Genomic DNA, 26039 nt, shown 5'->3' with positions numbered 1-26039 from the left:
CATACTATCACGACTCCATCAGACACACCAAGAATTGTGCTTCACTCGTATCCCATACAGCTCTCAAGCCAAAGAAGTTAATAACACAAGTGTATCACCTGACTCCATGTAATATTTTCTTAGGAATATTAATGTTGAAATGTGGAGAATTTCAACCTGTGATGAGTCACAACAGGGCATGTGGAATTTACAGTCTAAAGTACTTTTGTATCCCAGCCTCATCACCAGGAAGTGATTAAGTGGATCAGATGTGGTGCCGTTTCAGCAATTTTTCTGGTTTTCATGCTGGGAAATATATTTGTCTTCAGAATTCAATTTTTTTTTATGCCCATGGATAAACTTTGAAGGTTGTCTGAGGGAGTTGGAATATTTGCTTTTCTTTCAGCTTTACTCTTTTTTCAAAATATCCCTATCATCCAACTTTAATTTCTTCATTTACCCAATAATTGTATTGGTTTTAGGGGCCATCTATTCATTTCATGGAAGAAAATAAGTAGGTTGACAGACAGTGTGAAAGTCTTGGCCATGAAACTGACTGCCTCAGCAGGGCCTAACAGCAGGGCCTCCCTCTATTCCATTTTATCCTGGCCTTGCTTGGCTTAGACTCATGTTATTTTCAGTTATCAGGGGAGGGATTCTTTCATAGGCCATTGAATCTAGAACCTCTGAGAACATGTGTGACCCACTTTCAGGAAGAGTCCACTGAGTTCATTAAGAAAACAAGGGCAGCTCTAAAAAGTCAAGAGCGAAGCCTTAAATGTAAGCATTCCTCAGACGAGGTGAAATTGGCATCTAAGGAAAGCGACTGGTCCAGAATTCCCCGGGTTACAAGCTATCGGTTGAGTCCACCTCAGCTCTTAGAGGTCTGTTTCTCTTCTCATATTCAGCCCAGCTGGCTGTCAATGGAGCAGGAACCAATCAGCGATGAGGGCGCGGGCTCTCTGAACTACCCAATCAGGTGGACCGAGGGAGGAGGGTACTTCCTGTGTCATGGCGCCGCGGTGAGCGTTTTGAGTGTGTTGCTGACAGCCACCAGATGACTAGACCATCTTGTTCTATAATTTCTACTGGCTGCGAGCTGCGTTGGAAGGATCCTGGGAGACCCCCAAGCCACGCAATGGTGACGTTGTGCGAGGGGAGCTGGGGATGGGATGGAATAGGTTGCGTTCTGGACAGAAATGGTCAGAAACTGCTGTGGCAATCTATCTGTACAGCTGTGGCAGTACAGCCTTCCAGCTTCACTCTGGACACGAGGTCTTCCTAGTCTTTGGTGCTGCATCGTCATCTGTAACATTTTCCCCTTTGCTAGGCAGAGGCAGTTCTCGGTCCCCAGCACACAGACACCTTACTGTGACACTGCTATTCTTTTTGGTGGTTGTTTTTTCAGACAGGGTCTCGCTATATTTCAGGCTGGTCCTGAGGTCATTATGTAGCGTAGGCAGGCCTTAAACTCAACAATTCTTCTGCCTCAGCCTCCCAACTGCTGGGCTTATAGGCTACGCCACCCACCGACCAGAATACCTTTTTGTTATTCTACAGCTGTATCTCCACTGGTCTACAGGGAGCAGGAGCTTTGGGGAAAACCTGCGTTTCATACTCAGCAATGAGAAAATCATCACTGTAATTTTTTACATCATACCTCTACTTGCAGTTGTGGTTATTGCATGAACAGAGCTCCTGGTCTCACAACATTGAGGAATGATGTTGTGAACCAAGAAAAGGGTGTTAGGAGAGATTTTATTTGGAATAATAAGGCTAGCTCCCTGATTTTTGGAACTGTCCCCAGTGAGTGGCCCTGTGGCTGCGCAATCCAGAGCTAATTATAGATAGGCAGAATATAGTAAATACTCAGTTGTTTAGTGGGGACCTATCACAGATGCCTCTGTGGATTTAAAACAACAGCTTTAAACTCTCGCTCTCTAACTCACTGTTAAGAAATAGATTTTAGAGAAACACTGGATAGTTTTTATTTTAACGTTCTGGAAACTCTGGAGCTTAGAAAGAAGTGGTTGAAACTCCTTTTAGTAGGGAGGGGCTACATTCCTGTTTGGACAGAAAATTCACTTTTGGTCCGGCATTCTAGGTAATTCTAGTCTCATTTTAATTCTTCTCAAAATGGGTAATTTTCCTCTATCTCAGGCCCTTCCCTAGCTAGGTGCTTTGCTTATATGCTAATAAAACAAATTATTCTCCTTAATTTAGACTACTTAAATGAGGCTTTCCATAGAGTTTAGAATACTGAGAAAATGGGGGCGGGTATTAATGTTTCTTTTTTTTTTTTTTTTTTGGGTTTTTGGGTTTTTCTCCGGTACCAGGAACAAAACTCACGACCTTGCGCTTGCCAGGCAGGCGCTTTTGCCACTGAGCTAAATCCCCAGCCCTGGGTATTAATGTTTCTAAGGGAGGGTAAAGTGTTCCGGTTAAGGACAACTTCCTGAAGGAACATGCTGAAGGGGTCAATCCCACCCTGAGAAATGCTTTGATACATGTGATACTGGTATGATTGGAAAGGGAAAGGGGAATGATCTCTGAAATAATTGCTTTGTAGTCTGTGGACTGTTTCTAGATATTGTTTTAAAAATTGAAACTCCGAATGAGATGTTTATATAAAAGAAATAACTTTGCCAGGCATGGTGGCCCATACATACCTTTAAACACAGCACTCCACAGGTTGCGGTAGGAGAATCTCTCTGAGTTCGAGGCCAGCCTGGGCTACAAAGTGAGCTCACAGCCAGCCTGAACTGCACAGTGAAACCTTGTCTCAAAAAGACAAAAAAAGTTACTGAAGTAGGGGTAAATTTCAATAATTAAGGTTGGCCCTTGAGTGAGTAGAACAAAAGGTGGTTTTGAACAGGCAAGAGCCAATGGGAGTGAAACAGAAATGGGAGAGCAGGGGATGTGGGAGGGTGGCAAAAATCAGCAGCTACAACAGTATATTTCTCCAGAAGTCAGATTGTTCTTAGTGTGCTGGCTTCTTCTGAGATTAGGTCAAAGGTCACAGGCCTAAAGAATGGAGGAGAATTTAGTAACAGATAAACATTTCTTCTGTGGCTAGTGATCAGCTCAGCTAATCATTTTTGAGGAAAATTAGAAATTAGGAAACTGGTCTTGTAGGTTTAGAAATAGGGCAGACATCACATATGTAAAATGGGAAGGGCTTTCTCTTGGATACAAAAGATTTCAAAATGTGCTTGATATTTTTATTGTACGGGAAGTGAACACAGGAATTTTCCATAGAAGTACGTTTCCCCAAGTTTCTTCTTCTTTTTTTTCTTTTTGTGCCCAAATCTTATTAAGTTGTCCGGGGTTGGGAGAAATTTTGATAGTTTCCACCTCCTTGACTGTTGGAAGCACAGACATGTGCCATCTTGCTAGACGAAGATTGGAGTTCTTCAATCACCATGATTTACCAAGAATTCAGTGTTTGGGTAAAATAAACATCACTGAGGCTTGGAGGTGCATACCTTTAATGCCAGCCACTTGGGAAACTTAGAGTCTGAAATCACCACTTTCAGGCTGGATAACTGAGCAAGACCCTTTTTCAATATGCAATATTTTGGGGTGAACCGCAGCTCTAAAGTATCTTGTCTGATGTGCATGAAACACTGTGTGAAGTTTCCAGTAATGAATAGAAAATGGAAAATATTTAATGTGAATCTTACTTTTATTTATTTATTTTTTGATACTAGGAATTGAACTCAGGACCTTGCGCTTGCCAGGCAGGCACTTGTGCCACTGAGCTCCATCCCTGGCATGAATCTTACTTTTAATTTTGATATTTACTCACTTTTCACACTAGTGGTACATGGTACAGTGCTTCCTCATGGTGGTGGATAGCAGTAATCAGTCACAGCTCAGTCAGAAACATGACACCATGGGTGAACAACCAGTGATTTACTGTATACTCTGTCCAATAACATTGGTACGTAATAAAGTACATAATAAAGAAAGTTCCCATCAGCTTACATACATACTGTGAAAAATTTAGCAGGTGTCTGCAGCAATGAGGTGAAGTATGACTTCATGGCCAGATGTCTGATTGTATAGAGTTTGTCCTAGCTGTGTAAAGAACACACTCTGAGGAGCATAGACTTTGGTGAGGACCCAGAAAAGTTGTTTAGTGGTGGTGTGCTTAGGCTGAACTCTGGTGAGTTGCCAGATTTGGGACTAATGTGGAATGAAGCATGGACAGTGTAAATTGTCACACACAAGGAGAGATGAATAGCACTGTTTTTATTCACAGCACTTCTATCAAATGTGTACTGTAGTTTGTTTCTATGCCTACAACAAGCTCTTCAGCTCTGGAAACAGGAACATCAGAGAGGAAAGGCTGGTTCTAGGCAAACTTTCTAGTCAGGCCTGCTGTCCAGAATGAGGAATCTTCTTCTGTCAGGAACCCAAGTCAGAAGCTCCCAGTGTGATGCTGAAAAGCACCTTTGCTGGCTCACACTGAAGGGCTCTGTGAGATTTGCTAACTGCAGGTTACATGACAAGCGCCTTGAGAGACCCCTAATTCTCAAAATGTTGATGTGCAGAGAGAGACCAGTGACCTGAGACAGGAGTGGGGCAGTGGTGGAGGCATAAGGTCAGTTGGATGTAGACGAAGCCAGCTTGGCAGGACCTAGACCTATTTGCATCAACTGTGAAGCTTTTATTCCTGTAGTCAACTGCTGCTTTTATGTCCCTGTTCTTTTATGGTCCTCAGCATCCTGTTTTGTGCAAACAGGGTGACTTAGGCATGTGTCCAAAGCACTGTCATGGGCAGTGCAGTGCCTGCTGGATCACTTGTCATCTTAGTGAGTACTGACAACTGGACAGTTATGGTGGATCTGCTGACTCACGTGTGATGTTTGTGTTTGAATGGCATTGTGCTGTCTTGTAACAGCAGACTTTGTGTTATGTCTGAAATATCCCCTACATATCTATTTTGTTTGGAACATGATTGCATTCTGTGGACTTCACAGTTTTTGATTGATTCATCCATTGATAATTTCACAAGTGCATGTGGTATAAGGCCCTGAGGCCTGGTTGTGAGAAATTCATTTGGGACATGTGGTGGGACACTGTATTTTTGTCTGCAGCGCTTACCATTTTTCTCTGCTTCTTGCTGTGGTGGTGGAACAGATTTTTTTACTGCAGTGCTGTCCCCTATCCTGTTTTTCTTTGGTGTGACTATTTGGGCCAGAATAAGTCAGTAAGTTGTGAATATGGGGTGTTTTGTCCCAGTGACAAGGAAGTGGCTAAGACACCTTGGAAGGATGAATTGGACAAAAGTTTAGGATACAGAGCCTCCCTACAAGTTGTCTCCTGAATCCTGGTCTTCATTGTAATGACAGTAAATTTCTGGATTTCCAGTTATGTCCACATGTTACCGAATTAGAATGTGTCTATAAAAATGATGGATATATGTAGAAATGTTTTGAGTACGGGAATTGAACTCCAGACCTTATGCTTGCCAGGCAGGTGCTGTACCGCTGAGCTATCTCCCTGGTCCCCATCTTAAATTCTTGTGTTAGATGCATGGCAATACAATTGATCAATTAATCATTCAGTCTATCACCATAGAGTTCAGAATGCCAGCAATGATGGAAGGAAAGTTATCAATTCAGTAATGAATAGTAAGAGCATTTCTCCATAAGACAGCTGAGAGCTGGGAACATGTTTAACTAACAGCGACAGTGTCTTTGAAGTAGAGCACTGACAATCTTATATGATTTGGGTATAAGTTGGAGGACAGGTGGGAACAAACTCTCACATTGTTCCTGTAGTTTTTGAAAACTGTGTATATATATTTTTTTTAAATCCAATGAAAATTAAAGCATTAATATGTGTAAAAGCAGTACAGCAGTAGACTAGAGTCCTAAATGTAGGTGTGCAAGCATATGAATTTTAAGCATAAAAGGGTTTATTGTGTAAGGAGGCGAAAAGAGATCAATATAATGCAAGTAGAGGGCATGATTGAAGATAGTAAAATTAGATCTTAAGGACCTTTTTTTTTATGTCGGAATGTTTCTCTAGAGACATTAATGGAGGAGTTGTACACTGGCTCTGATTGAAAGTATGTTAGAGAATAGAGACCTAATATAGGCTGAAATTCAGAAAAAATTTACATTAATAAATTTTGTAGTACCTCTAAGTTTACCTGATCATTCTGGAGGCAGAATGAGAGACCTAAATATTGTGTCCTTGTTTTGGGTTTAAATGGAATGAAACAATTATCTAAGTATAATGAGAAGGGTATATTTTTAGCATAGAAAAGTTCACACAGTGTGTGTGTGACTGTACACTGAACACAGATGCTCTGCTCTGTGGTATATGTAGCCATTTTTATAATTGTTATTACATTTTTAATTTGACAACTGAGTCTCACTATTTTTGAATAGATTAGGTTCTAGGGTAGATTTGGTGGTTTTACCTCAGTCATCTAAACTGGTGTTATTACAAATACGGGTCACCATGCCCATCTAGGTTGGATTTTTTTTTTTTTTTCTGGAAAAAAAAGGTAAAACAAAATTCTACAACAACATAATAGAAAAATAACAATAGTTAATATGCTGAGTATTGTTATCTTTAAAGTAGATAATCAGAGTACAATATATGGACATAAAAACTACTCCAAATGATATTAGCACAGACCTTTCTTTTCAATAAACTAAGGAAACAATTAGTGTAACTATCTCGTATTCTGTTTTCCTTTTCTTTCCTTTCCTGTTCTCTTTTCCCAATCCTAGTTCTTTTTCATTTTGAACAATTTCTTCCCATTTCTCAATATCTGTTGTATATTTGGACCTTATTTACTCTTTCAGCTTCCCACACCAGGGAGACAATACGATGTTAATATGTGTGAGTCTGTTTCATTTTACTTAAGAGTATGGTCTCTAGTTGCATCCATTTACATATAAATGTCTCAAGTTTATCCGTCTTTATAGCTGAGTAGCACTCCATTGTATAAAAAGACCCTTTTTTCATTCATTCCTCAGTTGATGGGCATTTGCATTGTTTTAAAGATTTAGCTATTACAAATCGTGCTGCTATAAACATGGGTGCACACATATCGCTATGATGTGATATTTTTAATTCTTCCTGGAAGATACCCAGAAGGGGAATAGCTGGGTCAAATGGGACATGTAATCCTAGTTTTTTGAGGAATCTGTATACTGATTTCCCCAGTGCATACACCAGTTTGCACTCTGAACAACAGTGGAGAAGGGTCCCTTTTTCCCCATCCAGCATTTGTTATTGGTTGATTTCTTGAGCTGTTCTTTCTGAGTGAGATAGAATCTCAGTGTTGTTTTAATTTGTATATCTGGAATGACCAATGCTGTTGAACATTTTTTCATACATTTACTTGTCATTTGTGTTTCTTCATCTGAGAAGTGGGTATTCATCTCAGATGCCCAATTTTGGATTAGGTAGTTGTATTTGCGGGGCGGGGGGCAGCTTCTGATTTTTTTTCAATTCTTTATATGTTCCAGATAGAAGTCCTTTGTCTGAGGAACAAATGGCTGATTTTTTTTTTTCTGTGTGTTGTCTTTCCCTGTGTTGGTGATTTCTTTTGTTGTGCAAAAGCTTTTTAATAAGGTGAGATCCCATTTGTTGATTCTTTGTAGAATTTCCTGTGTGGTCTGGCTTTTGTTCATGAAATCGCTCCTTGCCCCTATGTCTTAAAGATTTTGTTGTACTTTCTCTTCCAGTAGATTTAGTGTTTCTGTATTAATATTTAGATCTTTGATCCATTTTTATTTAGGTTTAGTGCATGGGGATAGGCATGGGTCTAAATTTAGTCTTTGTAATACTGAAAGGCAGTTTTTCTAGCAGCATTTATTAAAGAGGCTATTTTTCTTCCAGTGAATATGTTTGGCCTCTTTTTCAAAGATATGGTGGCTGAGTGTGATTGGAGTTGTGTCTGTATCTTCTAATCTGTTCTGCTGATCCTCAGGTTTGTTTTTTTGCCAGGGTCCATGCTGATTTTATCACAGTAGCATTGTAGTATTTTAAGTCAGGGATTGTGATGCCCCCTATTTGCCTTTTTTACCCAGATTTGCTTTTGTAAATATATATATAAATGATGGAATCAAATCAAAACACAAATAGCATTCTTCATAGAACTAGAGAAAACAATTTTAAAATTCATATGAAATCAGAATCAACTCAGGATAACTAAAAAACCTGACATTAAGATCAAAACAGTAGGCCTCACAAACCCAAACTTTTTGTTGTATTCCTATGGTACAGTCATTCAAACACTATGGTACTACTTCAGAAACAAGCACATGGATCAAAAAAAACCCAAAAAAACCAAAAAAACAAAAAAAACCGAACATTATAAATAATGCAGAAAAAAACCCACAGGCACATTTAGCCCTCTGCTCTTTGACAACATGTGCTGGAGATTAAATAGCCTCTTTAACAAATGTCACTGGGAAAACCAGCTGTCTACATGCAGAAGATTCAATCTAGAGCCATATTTCCCACGATGTACTAAACTAACATAAAAGTGGATGAAAGATCTAAGTGTTAAAACAGAAATAATTAATCTTTTGGAAGATAAAATCAGTGAAATTCTTAAAGACAAAAATAGCCAGGCACTTTCTGAACAGAATCCCAATTGCAAAAGTAAATAACATCAAAAATCAACAAATGTGATAACACAAAATAAAAAAGATTTTGCTCCATAAAAGAAACAATCAGCATAGAATCAGGAAAAATATGCTATCTATTTCTCCAACAGAGTACTAATACCAAGAATATACATAGAACTAAAAAAAGTAGGACTTCCCCAAAAAAAGAGATCCAGTCAAAATACGGATAAAAGAAATGGCCAGTAAATACCATTGAATGTTCAACATATCTGGCCATTAAGAAAAGGCAAACTGAAACAACACAGAGATTCCATCATACTCCACAAAGAATGGCCATCAGCAAAAACTAAATAACAAATGCTGCTGAGTCTTTGGGGCAAAAGGAACCCTTCTAAGTTATTGGTAGGAGTATAATATCACACAACCACTATAAAAAACAATATGGAAATTTCTCAATAAGCTAAAACTGGAAATTCTTTTTTACTTAGCTATTCACCAAATGTGTTAAAGGTATGTTACAGTGATACATACATACCTATATATATACCTATGTATATACCGGCTCTCTTCACAATAGGTAAGTCTTGGAAGTATCCATCAAGAGGAAAATTGAGAAAAAAAATGGTAGAATACACTGCCATAAATAAGAATATATATGTTATTTTTGGAAAAATGGATGCACCTAGAGGCCTTAATGATAAGTGAAATTTCTCTCTTATCAGAAACCCCAACTATGAATAAAACAAAGAAAAATATTAAAGATGATAAGAGATATGGAGTTAGACCCTTTGGTCAAGGTAAGTGTTCTAAGACAGAGGAAGAAGTGAGGAAGGGAGAGAAAAGAGATGAGAAAATAATGAAGATGTTATGTTCATGTGCCAGTTCCTACAATAAATGTTATTCATTGCCTACTGCAAAGATGTACTAATAAATATAAAATTTCTAAAACTCAGCTGTCTGAATGTACTTGAGTTGGATCTTCCATTCTTTCTTCTAATCCATTGGTCAATATGTCTGTTTATGTGCCAGTGTCGTCTTGTTGTTTTTACTGCTGTGACCTTGGAATATAAGGGAAGTCTGGATTAAGATGCATGCTGCCTTGTTGTTGCCCAGGACATTTTTTAGCTGCTCTGGGCTTTTGATTCCATAAAAAGTGTAGAATTGTTATATGTTAGAATTGTATTTTCTGTGAAAAACAGTTCATAGTATGTTATAGGGATTGAATGAAATCTCTATGTCATTTTTGTTAATAGGCTCATTTTGATAATGTTATCTTTGTATTTTGAAGAACAAGGAATGTCTTTCCAATTTCTAATGTCTTCAGTCTTTTTTGGAGATATATATTTTTCATGATACAGGTCTTTCCCTTCATTGGTTAGGTTACCTGAGGTATTTAATGTTTTGTACTCTTTTGTGAATACAGTTGTTTTTCTGATTTTTTTCTCAGTGGGTTCATTCTTTGTGTATAGGAATGCAATTTATTTTAGGTTATTTAGTTTGACTCCTTTCACTTTGCTAAATTTATTATTTGGAAATATATTGTAATGGAATTTTTGAATCCTCAATATAAACCATCACATCATATTCAAAAAGGATAATACTTCTTCCTTTCTAATGTAAAATGTTTTATTTTCTTGTCTTTTCTAATTAATCATACTAACATATGGAGTACTGCATTGAACAGGAGTGGTGTGAGTGGACATGCTTACATTGTCCTTATTTTATTTATTTTTTTGAGACAGGGCCTCACTATATAATACAGACTGGCCTTGAACTCACCATGACCCTCCTGCCTCAGCCTTTTGGGATTACAAGCATGGGATTACAATCCCTTTTGGGATTACAAGCATGTGCCACAATTACCAGCTGTCCTTGATTTTAGAGGAAAGGATGTTTTTCCCACTTAGAATGATGTTAGCCATGGGTTTATCATGTAATCTTCACATAGGAAGATTTAAATCATCCTCTTTAATTTTATAACTCTTATTTTCTGTGACGACTTTATAAAGTTTAAGTAAAGTCATGTATATTGCTTTAATAATTTTATAAAGGTAGATATAGAAATGTGTGTTGATGTATAAGATCCCTTCTCAATGTCAATGAATCCTTTCCTTTATATATGAGAAGTGGTTTCTACAATATGGTGTATTTGCACTGACTGAAAGAGGAAGCAGAATGAAACACCTACTTAGTTAACTCTTTTTAAAGTGTACATTAGAATTTGCGAACCTTTTAAACAATATAATTTTCCCATGGGGGTCTTAAGACCACCACATCTAACATCTTTGATTTTCCAGCATCCACCTTCTTTTAGTACCAGATTTTAAAATTTTGTTTCTAAGAATTTGTTTATCCACTAAAATTTATTAAGTCATAATTTTGTTACACGTTATTGTCACAGTGAGTGACTGTGGCAACATAAAGGTGAATGATTCCTTGGAGACAAATTTTAGTTTAGTCACTGAGAGGCACAGAGGGACTCCTTCCACCAAGAGCACCCGACATTAGGGGGACTCCCAAGAGAAGTTCCAAAGTTGAGAACTCTCCAGATTGTATTTAGAATATCAGCGTGTGTGGAAAAAAAAAGCCAAAAATACCCAGTTTGAGCAAGGAGCTGACTCAAAGCTATGCAGTTTTTGTGGGACAAGTGGAATGAAAATGCCCAGACACAACATGGGTCACTAATCTAAATCTCTTGTTGTTTAACCATTCACTTCTCATAGAGCCTTTGAGCTTGTGCACTACACTTTAATGCTTTACCCTCACAGAACATGTGTGTATTTGCCACACAGTTTAACTAGTCACTCTTTGGCTAAGTTCCCCACATTTTATGTCTCTACATGTATCAGTGGTTTGCCAGGGCGAGTGGTATGCACCTGGAAGCACAATAGTCAGGAAGCTGGCTCAAGATCAACTCTTCATGGCTTGCTGGTGGCACCCTTTTTCAAATATTTAAATATTGATGGTTTTCATAGTTATTTCTTTTTCTTTTTGTGTTTTGTTATTATGCCTTCCTTATTATGACTCTTTATCTTGCTCATCTTTCCACTATATTGATTCCTCTCCTTATTTATTGCTTGTATATTTTTGATAAAATAGTTTGCTCAACATATTTTTATGTGCTATATATAACAATGGACATACGTTTTTCTAATTTTGCCATTTACCAAAACTATCACCTAGTTGTTCATATTTCTCAATTTAGTTCATGATTCACTGTTGAAATAAAAGATTATTTTACAGCATGCTTTGCAGCAAAAGCACATGTGTATAAAAAGAATGTAACCCAGTGATAGAGCACATGCTTTGAGTGACTAAGTTTCAGGATTTCTTCCACTCCCATACTGGCAAAAAATATCACATAGTATTTTTAATTGTTCCTTCTCTATAATTTCTATTTTTCTTCATTAAAATCAATGTAATATTTTACAGCGATAATGCTTGTATTTTTCATAAAACATATGAAAATTTTATATGCAATTTGTTGCTAAACTCTGGCTTTGAGCTTTTAATATATAGGTCTTATTTTACTTTATCACCATGGTGAATGACAAGAATTTATTTTTGAATAAATGGTAAAAAAGACATGATGGCCTAAGAAGTTGTTCAGTAGGAATTAGAATTACTAAGTTGCAGTTTGGGCTGTGCCACATTATAAATATTCACCACTGTGTCTTCATTCTGTTTTGGATCTCAGTAGATACAGCAGCTGTGCTTGTTCAGAACTATTGCACTCAATCTCAGTTTATCCTCCTCAGTTCTTGGCTTTCCCATGACAACTCCTGGGAGAATTCCTTTTCCTGTACCTGCTGATGTACCTGTTCATACTGCTGGGGAATCTGTGTCTTAGGGTACATTCTGTAGTTAATATAGTGTATTACATCCATGAACCATTTTTTTATCTGATTTCTCCATCTCTAAAATGATGTTCAGTGTGATAAGCAAAGCTGATCAACCTTCTGTGGGTCCACAGCTATGTCCCATGGGTGGTGTAAGCTAATCAATCAGCTGATCTTCATCAGCTTTTGGTACACCAAACCCTTCTTCATATTTATGGGATAAGCTCACCGTATATACCTGTGTGTCTCTGTTACGGTATGCACAGTGTTCCTTGTGACTCTGCTTTTCTTGGGCCATTATCATGGGATATATTCCATTACTGCACTTCGACAGCCTTGGTAGTTTTCACCTTACCTTGTGTAGTCTAATGGAACTCAAGATTTTTTTTTTTTTTTTTTCCGGTACGGAAATCGAACTCACAACCTTGCGCTTGCCAGGCAGGCTCTGTGCCTCAAGATTTTTCTCTGCTGCATTTTTCCAAATAAAGTTGAATGGTAGGGAGAAGATATTTTATTCACCATGTGTCAGATCTCATAGACTGTTAATCCTCATTGTGTTCTCCTGTGTCTTTATTTTGGCCAACATCTTAAAAGTGCTTAAATGCTATCTATGAAGAATATCTATCTAGGGCATAATTAGAGAAAAACAAACTTACTTAGTTTTTGTGATTACGAATCGTGGTGCCCCCTGATGAGTAAGAACCTCTTAGCGCATTTGTAAAGCTTAGAGTTTCTCTCTGGATGGCTGGCTTGTAGGATACAAAAGGGGGATAGCCTACCATCTGTATCATTCACAACCAATAAGCTTCTGCACGAGATGGGAGAAGAGAGGAAAAGTAAATCTCATTTCTCTGTGGATGATCTTTGGTATTTGCCATTGCATTTAGATGTTGGTCTCAAGTTACTTCAGGCTTTCAGCATCATTTCTTCAACACTTCAGCGGAGGTTCTTCAGCAGGAAAAGAGTCTGAGAGGAAGGTACCAGGCACCAGATGTCATCTCACAGTTTCTGGTATTTGCCATTACATTTGTGTCACTCAGACACACTCAGACATGAGCTTTACTAATATCCTGGGCATTTCTAAAACCAACGATATGATAACAGAAGTCTAATCAACACATGACTCTAGGTAAGAACATTACTTTGGAGAAATTAATATGCAAAGTGAAGAAACTTTCCAACTGACGAAGAAAGAGGTATCATGAAAAAATTACTGTGTTAAGTTCTAGAGTTCCCTGCCTCATCACAGGGAAGAGATTGAGGGTAGGGCTGCATTGCAGCTATCATTCTGGCCTTCCAGGTATGATTACTTGTTAGGGTTCTGGATTTCCTTGTGACCTTGGTTGAAGTAGTTGCCTGGCTGAGACACTACAAAATTTAATTTCATCTTGATTACTGTACATAATATTGCTAGCATTATAATAATTTGTTCATTTACTAAATAACTATATTGTTGTCTGGCATGCTTTTATTTTCCAGACTGTAGATGTTTAAATTGAGATATAATGGGTGAGAAAGTCTGCACCAGGAAGCTAACTGTCTCATTCAGTTTTTTGTCCTCTGACAACCTTAGTGCTTTCCTTCTATTCCAAGGTGTTCTGCAGTTGCCTGGACCCAGATTCTTCCTTGGGTTTGGCAGTTTTCTCTGTGTGTCATTGAATCTGAAAATGCAGTGGTAAATCTGTAGTGCCATTATCAGGGACATCAAATAGAAAGAGCCCACAGAATACAGTAAGCAGACACAAGCAGCTCTGCAAAGCTTGAAGCACATCTTGCTTCAAATCAATGATCCAACAGCCTGGGTCAAGTCAGTATTCTCGGAGGAACCCTGAGCTTAGCAGTGTTTGGTTTACAGTCTGTCATTTGGACTCTAGTCAAGCAGATAGTGTATTACCTTTGTTCTCCCCCTGGCTTGGTGGGCAGAATATGGGTCAACCTTGCTTCAAAGAAGGGTCAAAGTACACCTGCTGGCATGGACTAGAATCCTCCTTTTCAAGAAGCTAAGTCAAAAGCTCACAAAGTGTTGCCGAGAAGCTCCCAAGCTGATCTAGTCTGACTTGCTCTGTGGCTCCTGCTGAGTGGTTGCGTGGAAAGGAGCTGGCAGACCTCAGTCCCCAACAAGGTGATTATGGTGCAAGACCAAATGAGCAAAGACATGAGTATGATTTTTGCTGGAGGCTTAGGTTTTTGTTGCATGTGAACAGAACCAGCTTTGGCAGGATTTGGGCCTCACCACATCTGTGAGAGATATTTGTTCTTATCTCTCAACACTCTCTGGTATACATTTGGTCTTTTCTGGCCCTCAGGATGGGGCTCAGCCTTTTGCCAGGAACTAAACATCCTGTGCTGTACGAGACAGGTGATTTTGCTGTGGTTAAAGCCCTGACATTCCCAGCTCAGTGCCTGTGCCGTGAGCATGAGGGTTGAGGGGAGACTCCTGACTTGTATGAGGTTTCTGTGTGTGTGAGACTGGGCTATGTTTTGTGTTATCTTTTAACCCAGAATCACACCAAGTATTACAGTTTATATTTACAGTGCTCACTAAATGTCTCCCAGCTGTGCAAGTTGAATGGTTTCTGTGGGCCCTGTCTCTCAGTGGATGCATTCACTGATGAGTTCAGTATCAGAATGTGCTCTTAGGAGGTGGGGGTTTTTGGAGATAGGTTACTAGGGCCATGGCCTAAAAAAGTGTATTTGCGTCTGTACTAGTCCCACCTTTCCCTTCCTGGCTGCCATGGTTTGAGTACTTTTTCCTCCATTCCCATCTTGCCATGCCATTCTGAAATTGGAACAAGGAGAACATGAACTGAAAAAGTGAGTCAACATAAACTCTACTTCTTTAAGTTTAGGTTGTTGGATATTTTGTTCCAGTTACAAGAAAGTGGCTAAGGCATCTAATTAAGCCAAATTTGTTAAAAGTTGAAATATGAGATCTCAAATACAAGTTGTATTCTCCATTCTGGGCTTTGTTGTCATGAGGGTAAAATCACCAACCACTCCAAAATTAACAACCACTTCCTCAAAATCTTAAAGTCATTAAAGCATGTTTACAAATCACTAAAAATTGCAATATACTGTTTAATATTGCCTGTGATGAAAATCATTATTGGGGTCCATGTCAATCATACTAAAACTCCTTTCTTGTATCCAGAGCAATGCAATAAATGAAGACTAACCAGTCAGTAAGCTTTCATAGTTTATAATGCCAAAAATTAGATGATATATTTCCAATGTAAATAAGGGAAGATGAAAGTAATACTGGAAAGGACAATGTTCTTGAGGGACTGCCTTTTAAATGAACATTTTCATACCCCTTAAAGTAGGGGACTCACATGTACATATAATTTATGTTTTAGTACAGAGAGAAAAGTACCACTGCTCATATAATTGCTATAGTATATTCATCATTTGTAATCAGTGTTCAAAAATGGACATGATGAATGAGATAGGGACTTTGATGACAAACACTGTTCCCTCGGGGGCAAGTCATTGAATGCAGGTGTTCATGCATAGCAATGGAAGGCACAAAAAAGTTTTCTGTGAGGGACGATAGAAGGAGTACATACGGTGTAGGAAAATGGGGATGAAGGAAGATAGAAAAGTCAGCACCTGAACCAGGGCTTTTTTCTGAGGATGTGTTACTGGAGACTGAACCTGAGACTTTCACTCTGAGAGACATCCATATTTGGTTTTATTATTTTTAATGTTTGGTTTTGTTATTTTGAATTTTCACAGTGGGTGTGGCTATGGAGCTTAGGCTGAGCTTGACACTGTTTTCCTCTAGCTTCAGCCTCCCAGAGTGGCATGATCCAGGCATGGTCACCAAGCACTACTATAAAGCAGGATCACAGTTCTTGGTTACATTAAACATCAGTTATTCATTTTAATGTAAATAACGTTGAAAATGTTTTTCTTTGATGATATGGGGGGGGTCATCTGAAAGGCTTCCTAGGAAACTTGATGCTATGCACAAGTATCTATGAATTTCAGATTAATTTGGTATGTAGTATAATTAAGCGAAATTTTCCCTAGATTGTGAATATATGACTATTATAATTTTCTGCACCATAGGAATGTCTGTCTCTTTTTAGTATAAGCCACTTTGAGGCAATATATTCATTTCTGTTAGTGGTGTGACTCAGTGTGCCACATTATCAGAACTTCAGAGTGATGATTTATAATGAAAATCATCCCATGTCTTAGATAGCAATCTTCACTTGGGACAGTTACTAGGACTGTGCTCTGAATTTGTGAACATTTTGGTCATTTTGGGTGGTGCGTTGATGCTGGACACAGCATTTTTTGTTGTAGAATAGGTTAGTGCTCAGCAAACAATACACACTTGAGTTCAAAAGAAAAGTTGGGAAAAGTCAAAGGTCAAACTTCATCTGATTGTGGGTTTTTGTGTCTGCTCAGTACTGAGATCTTGGACAAGAGAGCAGTTTCATCCTGTGAAGATGGCCATCTGTGATGTGAAGGAGTCCCAGATTTAAATTTCCTGACTTCATATTTCCCAGTGTTGCCATCTTGATTGAGCTACTTTGGACACGTAGACACTGGGAATTTTGTGAGACCTTGGGAATATGTTTAACCTTCTGAGTGTGGGTTCTGTTGTGAATGGCAGTGGAGGAGGGTTCTTCCCTAACCAGCTTGGTTTTGAATAAGAGGTTAAATAACCCTTAGTTATTGCGGGCTGATCAGGCCCGCAATCTCCCAAGCATGTGGACAGCGAAGGCTTGAATAAATGAGACAATGGAAATGATTTCAGGGCTCATGCTAGGTGCCAGATATTGAATAACAGGTTAAATAACCTTTAGTTATTGCAGGCTGATCAGGCCTGCAATCTCCCAAGCGAGTGGATGGTGAACGCTTAAATAAATGAGACAATGGAAATGATTTTAGGGCTCTAGGAGGGACTAACTGTCTTATAGCTTGGGTATTTTTTGAGATTAGTCAAAGGCTTTTTTGGACAGCCCATATTTATTTGGTTTATAAACAAAGGAGAAAGATATTTTAAAAAAGAGAAAAATCTGGACAGGACTTTTTGAAATAATATATTACATTAATTTTAGAAAACTATGTTATCTCTAAAAAGGCCTTTCTATTAGGAGTAAGATGCCTATAGCCATAGTCTCCTTTTTTTTTTTTTTTGGTTTTTCTCCGGTACCGGGAGCCGAACTCACGACCTTGCGCTTGCCTGGCAGGCGCTTTCCCACTGAGCTAAATCCCCAGCCCCAGCCATAGTCTCCTTTAAATTAATTAAGGTTAGAGCCAGACATCTTTAGCTGTGGCCTTTAAATAACTCACAAATAAACACAAAAAGCCAGTTGGTTAATATTAAATCTTACTCAGAGCCACTTTATATGGTCCCCAACAACTTGGCTTTTGCTTTTTCTTTGGAGCAAGTTACTTCTTTAAAATACATTACCTCAAGGACTTAAGAGTCAGTTTTCAAAATTTCACTGTAAGATTGTGGTTTTCTTAGTTTGTAAGTGAATATAATATAGATTACATGTGAAGAAACAAAGAAATACTTAGCTAAATTATTTGTTTTGCATTTATCATAAATATGCATAAAAATCCATAGATGCATGATGGAGGTGTGGAAATCAACTATGTTTACCTCTACTATGTTTCCCTGATTTTATAGAAATACTCACAAAGTGGCCGTAGGATGGAATTTTGCAAGCTCTTTGGCCCTTAAAATCTCATCAAGTAAAATCTTATTTTGTTTCAACATTGGGAATTGGAATGAATTCATTGAGATTAATATATCATTATTATGATACAAAGATTATTCAGGTTTTGTGTTGGAGAGGCTAGTGGACATAGCTTTGTTGGGAAGTTCATATTTCAGAAACTTCATTCTCCTACTCCACTGCCTCTGGGCTTATGTTATTTCAAACTGATTTCTATTATTTATTATCTATTGTGTGTTTAAAAGTGCTACTATTGATTTTTTCTGCAAATGATAATGAACTGTTTTCACTAGAATAAGGAAAAATGGTGATGTACAAATAATAAAAAATGGAATATTTGTACAAATGTTCATATATAAAGGCAAACAAATGGATGAGAGTGTTATTGGTAATTAGCTATTTATATATTTTATATTAAATTTACTCTCAAAAAACTTTGGTGAGATTTAATGATAATAATTATTAATATCAATGATGTATTCAAAACATTTCACCATTGGGCAGTGGGTGAGAGTATACATGTGATAAACTCCCTGCCTAACTCAAACTTTTTTTGCCTTATTTTTGACCACTCTCATTCTTTGGCATCTTTTCCTCAGTTTACCTTGTGTGACTTTCCATGAATAGTGTTTTTGTAGTTTCTTTCCATGTAATTTTCAATTAGTATTATAGGGGTTTCACTGGGAAATATTTTGGGACTTTTTTGTCTCACTATTCACAGATGCTGATTCTGAATCAAGTGAAAAGTACTTTCTCATCAATTCAGTTGGTTATGAGGTTCAGGATTTTTCAACTTTACTTAATAATTACATCTATCTGAAAGAATAATAGCACAGTGTATTCTCTGGACATTGGAAAAAGTTCACTGGTCTGTTGATTCTGGCAAACTCCAAAGGAAAGGAGATGAGTGTGGAATGTATCAGTTGGTTCTTCCTGCTTGCATAAGTTTTACTGTGTTCTTCCACATCTCAATTTTCTTTGATTTGGTCTTGTTTTATATTCAATGTTTCTCTTAAGTCATGTATGTTTTATATATTTTAGAGATTTGTGTTCATTGATCTTTACACTGTATACAAAATCTTTGTATTGTATACACAACAAATATTTTAGTCTTCTTTTCCTTTCCTGTGGTTTTCATAGACTTCAATTTCTCCTAATACTGATGGCTGTTTGTTTCCTCTGAGGAAACTCTTTTTTCATATCTAAATGTTATTTCACTATAAAATTCTAAGGTATTGAAGTTTATCTATCTCTTTTCAATATGTAACTTATGTAGATAAAATAGAAGAGTACATAATGTAGATTTCCAAATTCATACCTGTTTCTCCCTATATATTGTTCCTCCACCCCTTCATTGTTCACCTACTCATTTAAACATTTTCTTCTCAGATTGAGTGTAGACTGGTACAACCACTGTGGAAATCAGTATGGAGATTCTGCAACAAACTAGGATTAGAGGTCTCATTTGACCCAGTTATTCTCCTTCTGGCTACTTTTCCAGAAGAATTGAAAACATCATACCGTAGTGATATATGTGCACCCATGTTTATAGCAGCACAATTGTCATAACTAAAGCTTGGAAATGCCCATCAATTGAGGAATGGATAAAAAAGTTATATATCATACAATGGAATATTACTCAGCTATAAAGAAAGATAAACTTGAAGCTTTTATAGGTAAATGGTTGCAACTAGAGACCATACTCATAAGTGAAATAAATCCAACCCGCATGTGTAAACATTGTATTGTTTACCTAGTGTAAGAAACTGAAAGAGTAAACAAAATCCAAAGAGTATGATAGATACTGTGAAAGGGATATCAACTACTCAAAAGGAAGGAACAACTGGAACAATGGAAAGGAGAAAAGAAAGGAGGAAGGGAAAAAAATGTATATATATACACACACCTATACATACACAAGATAGCTAAGATAATTGTATTACTAATTTCTATTATGGAAAGGAATCGTTAATGCTTAACTTTTTTTCTTTAGCCAATATTACATGCTTATATCTGGTAATCTGAACAGCTACTTTGAAGATAACAATATGCAGTTGAACAACCATTGTTGATTTCCTACCATCTTGTTTTGAAATTCTGTATCATTTTTAATGTTTTAAAATTTTTATTCTCTTTAAACTAAAAGAATAAAAACTAGAGAATCCCTTTGATCCAGCAATTCCTTTTTCTTCTTGCCCCAAAAGAATTAAAAGCATCATACCACAGTGATATATACACACCCCTGTTTATATTGGCTCAGTTTGTAATAGATAAGCCTTGAAAACAGCCCAAATGTCCACTGACTGCTGAATGGAAAAAGGTGATGTGGGGGTTTTATACAATGGAGTATTACTCTACTATAAAGAAGGATAAGCTGAAGACATATCTAGCTAAATGGATCGACCTTGAGATCACACTCTCAAGTGAAATAAAATGGACACACTTGTGTAAACATCACATGGTTCCTCAGGTGTGAAAAACCAACAGTGTAAGTCAGGAACAAAATGCATATGTTCTGTTTAATGTTCAATTAAGTTTTTTCTAAAAAACCAGCTTCACATTTCAAAATGCTGCCTGTGTACAGTACAAGAAAGAATGATTTCATTGTATGAACAATCAGATTTGAAGACATGTAATCTATGGTCCTTCAAAACATTCATTAAATATATTTCTGCATCTTTTTGGGGGGCAATGGTGATTTGTAGATTGCCTCTATGAGCTGTGCTGTAGAAACAATCCACAAATACAATTTTTGTGAACCTACTAGGAAAACAGTGCTACTAATCTGCTGTTGCTCTAGCAGAGGGAAGCAATCTAGCATCAGAATTGTGTATGAAACCAGGTACATACACATGGGGTTGGTGACAAAGGCATGGAGTTTATATCTGAAGGAACATCCTCAATTCAGCTGTTACAGGAGGAGTTCAAGTTCTCAGGGTATGAGTGTCAATGTTCTTTCAGGAAATAATATGTATGTAATTATTTAGGAGGCAGTAACCTTGGAGGATTTAACTGTGAACTTCAGCAAGGAGGAGTGGGCTCTGCTGAATCCATCCCAAAAGAAGCTGTACCGAGATGTGATGTGGGAAACATTTAGGAATATAAATGCTATAGGTAAGGATGACATCATTTTGTCATATATACAATGAGAGAGGATTGGTTCTAGCTGATATTTACAGATTCATGAAAAAGAATGTGAAGACATTTGGAACAGTATATCAGGCCTGTTTACATTAAACCATGAATATAACTGCTAACCGCTAATTTATATAAACTGATACTGTGACTTTTTTGTATTTCTGTGGCTGCAATTCAGGAAGGACTTGGAACAATCAGCAAATTGAAGAATACAAAAATTGTGCAAGAAATCTAAGGTAATTTCTATTCATAAGGAAAAGCAATACTTCTCAAGAGTCCATGTGTGAGCAGAAATATTACAAGGAAACTACAAATCAGGCCATGTTCAAATTTATTTAGTCTCATAAAAATTTTCCTGATATGAACACAGGTTGATACAGTATAATTTTACAATTGAATACAGAAATATCCCAAGATAGGAAACTAGATTTTTAGTGACATTATGCAGCAAGAGATACTGTCTCATAATTGGTATAAAAAAATTCTTTCATGATCAACGTCATGTGAATGTATGAAGTTGCATTTAGGTATTGTATATAGGCATTTATGGAAAGAATAAATCTTGAACTTGGCAGGAACTCATCTTCAATTTATTTTTTATGTACACATGAATATGAGATATACGTTACCGAAAAAGTTGCTAAGCTGGAAGCAACATTCAAAATGCACATGAATGCTAGTGTCAATAGATGTTTGAAAACATCATCCAGGGAACCGTGTGCATTCATGTTTTAAAATTCTTAGAATGGACCTTCACAAATTTTTGGTAAGAGTATAAAACAGAACTATTGGACAGTATGGAGTTGTCTCAAAAAACAAAAATAATAGCATTTAATCCAGGCAAAACTCCATATATATTCTGAAAGGATTTAAAGTATCATATCTTAGTGGTACATATATACTTATACTCAAAGCAGGGTATTCATGGGTATTCACAGTAGCTAAATTCTGGAAATAATTCACAATAACTAAGGTCTGACAACAGCCTAGATGTCAATCCGTGTATGCATGGAAAAGGAGAATGTGGGACAGGCTCAACATGGTGGTGCCTTCTTATATTCTCAGCCCTCTGGTAAGCTGAGCCAGCAGCATGACAACGTGAAGTTCACCCTGAGGAAATGAATAGTCAGTAAGAATCTCTCCCAAAATAAGAAATAAAAAATCTAGAAATATGTTTTATTGCTCGTACTCTTATTTATTTCTCAGAACTGAAAAAAAATGTGCTGTATCTATTCAGCCAATAAAGAAGAAGAATATAATATCATCTTGTAAAATAAATGGGACTTCTTGTCACAATGTTAAATGTCAGACAAAAAAAGTGAATTATCAAGTGTTTTCTTTTATATGCAATACTAAGATATAAATTAGGGAGTAAAATTAAGAAGGGATAGAAGGGGAGAGTAGTGGGGGAAAATTGTCAAAATGATCAATAAATGATACACATATGTATCAATTATTTAAATGAAATGACCTTATGCATTGCAAACATATATCAATTTAAACTTCACAGATGCATACCGTTCTTTGGAAAAATGGGTATTTGGAGGTATCTTCTAGGGCATTCAGCCTATTCATTCTGAAAATTTCTTAGCAGGCATTAAGCCAGAACTCTGGTAAATTATTGATATGGAGTCCTTTTTATTGTGATTGATACTTTACTTCTTTACAGCAATGAAGAGGTAGCAAAATGCTATCAATATAAAACTTTCAATCAACATGAAAACATATTCCTTTGGACTTCAGATGCTACTGTGGACATGAAACAAGCTGCTTTAAAGACAGCTGGAAGTCTTGTTTGTAGAGAGCCCCTGACTGGGCATTTATCATTAAATGTGCCCAACTTACCTCTCCCTAGAGCGAAGCCACATGAGTGTTTGGGATTTGATGACAAGCTGAGTAAATGTAATGAACATGGCAAAACTGAAAGTGATCTCCAGTCCTTTCAGAAGCATGCAAGGACAAAAACTGGAGAGAAACCCCTTCAGTATGAGCAATGTGGGAAATCCTACTCTGAACTCAGTGAAAGAACTCACCCTGGAGAGAAGACCATTATTGGTCAGAAAAGTGTGAAAGTGTCCAGCACCCCCCGTGGTTTTCAGATCCATGAAAGAATTCACCCTGGGCAGAAACCATATGTATGCAAGCAATATGGAAATACCTTCAATACTCAAAGTTGTAAAAGTATTGAAAGGACTCACCTGGAGGAAAAACCCTGTGTATGTAAGAAATGTGGAAAAGCATTTCATATGCACAGTTGCTGCCAAAGACATGAAAGTAGTCACACTGGGGTGGAACCCTATGTATGTAAGCCATTTGGGAAGTCATTCAAGAGATACATTTACTGTCAAAGCTATGAAAATACTCACACTGGGGAGAAACCTTACGTATGTAAACACTGTGGGAAAGCTTTCACCAGACGCAGTTATTGTCAAATACATGAAAGAAATCACACTGGGGAGAAACCTTATGTGTGCAAACAATGTGGAAAAGCATTCACAACTAAGAGTTATTCTATCATACATGAAAAAATTCACTCGGGGGAGAAACCTTATATGTGCAAGCAATGTGGGAAAACATTCGCTACACTCCGATCTTGTCAAATACATGAAAGAACTCACATTGTAGAGAAACCTTATATGTGCAAGCAATGTGGGAAGGCATTCAGTACACAACAGTCTTTTAGAATACATGAAAGAACACATACTGGAGAGAAACCTTATGTGTGCAAGCAATGTGGGAAGGCATTCACTGCAAAGAATTCTTATAACATACATGAAAAAACTCACACAGGAGAGAAACCTTATGTGTGTAAGCAATGTGGAAAGGCATTCATTACACATCAGTCTTGTCAAATACATGAAAGAAGTCACACTGGGGAGAAACCTTATGTGTGTAAGCAATGTGGGAAGGCATTCACTACACACCAGTCTTGTCAAAGACATGAAACATGTCACACTGGGGAGAAACCTTATATGTGCAAGCAATGTGGGAAGGCATTCACTACTAAGAGTTCTTATAACATACATGAAAGGACGCACACGGGGGAAAAGCCATATGTGTGCAAGCAATGTGGGAAGGCATTCACTACACACCAGTCTTGTCTAATACATGAAAGAACTCACACAGGGGAGAAACCGTATGCGTGCAAGCAATGTGGGAAGGCATTCACTGCAAAGAATTCTTGTAACATACATGAAAGAACTCACACAGGGGAGAAACCTTATGTGTGTAAGCAATGTGGAAAGGCGTTCACTACACACCAATTATGTCAGAGACATGAAATAACTCACTCTGGTGAGAAACCTTATGTGTGCAGGCAATGTGGAAAAGCATTCAGTATAAGAAGTAATTATAAAAGACATGAAAGAACTCACACAGGGGAGAAACCTTATGTATGCAAACAATGTGGGAAGGCATTCACTACACACCAGTTTTGTCAAATACATGAAAGAAGTCACACTGGGGAGAAACCTTATGTGTGCAAACAATGTGGGAAGGCATTCAGTACACACCAGTCTTGTCAGAGACATCAAACAAGTCACATGGGCAAAACTGTATGTGTTCAAACCATGTGGGAAGATATTCACTACAAAGAACTCTTATAACATACATGAAAATACTGTCACAGGGGAGAAACCATATGCATGTGAGCCACTGGAATAAAGACTGACTAGTAGATCCTCATATACATAGAGCCCACACTGGGGAGAAACCATATATATATAAACAATGTGGGGAAGCATTCAATGAACACATTTTTTTATCAACTACATGAAAAATATAGTGGAGAGTAACCTCATATATGTAGGCATATTTCTTGTGGAAATTCCTCATGTGATGGAGACCAGTATACATAGAAATGAATAATTTGATGTCAGTATTTCTTTATGGGTTTTCCAGAAAGTACATTGCCAGATGGAGATCTCCTAGAATGTATTTATGTGGTTTTTAGTACATCACTTGTAAATAACTGAACAATGTATCTGTAGTCTTTACTAGAAACAATATTGATATATTTTTACGTAAGCCATTGTCTAAATGTAATATATAGTATCTTCTAATAAAAAAGTGGAATTGAAATTTATTTCTCACTTCCAAGTAAGGTTAGTTTTATTTTATTTTATCTTATTTTTACTTTTAAGAATAAAAGAAGGATAACATAGTAATAAGGGGGCTTACCGAATTACAGACAAAGTGGTAGGAAATTATCAATGGTTGTTGTTTTACATATTGTTATCTACAAGATAGTTTCTCAGGAAAACAAATAGACAGATAATAGTGAGCTACAGACAGAAGTGGTAGGTTATTATCAATGGTTGTTGTACTATACTTTGGTATCTTCAAAGTGGTTTCTAAAGAAAATAAATAGAGCTAAACATGAGTGACCAATTGAATATTCATTGACTATTCTCAATGGTTGTTATAGGAAACACATAGTAATAAACATACATCCATTTATGAAATAGCATAGGAACAGTACAAACATTACAGAGTTATGGACAGATTAGTAGGAAAATATCAATGGCTGCTGTAATATATGGTGGTATCTTTAAAGTGGTTTCTCAGGAAGACAGAGATATGCAAGAAAGATCTAACAAGTAGTTACAGCCTAAGGGTTGTCAAAAATAGTGGATTCATCCTCACCAGTGACTTCTTTCACTGAGGTGTGATGGCTAGAAGGAAGGCCAGGATTGAAAAGAAGGACTGAGAGACTTGCACCTGTGCAGGCTGTTTTCTTTTTCCTCTATAGTTGTGGTTACCTGGGGCTCCTCCATGGAGAT

General features: G+C 37.2%; 1 pseudogene; it reads left to right on the top strand.

The window, feature by feature from the left end:
* Window positions 1-992: 992 nt before the first annotated feature.
* LOC102003393 lies at window positions 993-25342 on the top strand (annotated as a pseudogene).
* The last annotated feature ends 697 nt before the right edge of the window (window positions 25343-26039 follow it).

Source organism: Chinchilla lanigera, unplaced genomic scaffold, assembly GCF_000276665.1.
Source record: "Chinchilla lanigera isolate Chin_1 unplaced genomic scaffold, ChiLan1.0 scaffold00168, whole genome shotgun sequence".
Classification (NCBI taxonomy): Eukaryota; Metazoa; Chordata; class Mammalia; order Rodentia; family Chinchillidae; genus Chinchilla; species Chinchilla lanigera.
Note: the sequence above shows the minus strand (reverse complement) of the source record. Positions and strands in the feature narration are given on the sequence as shown.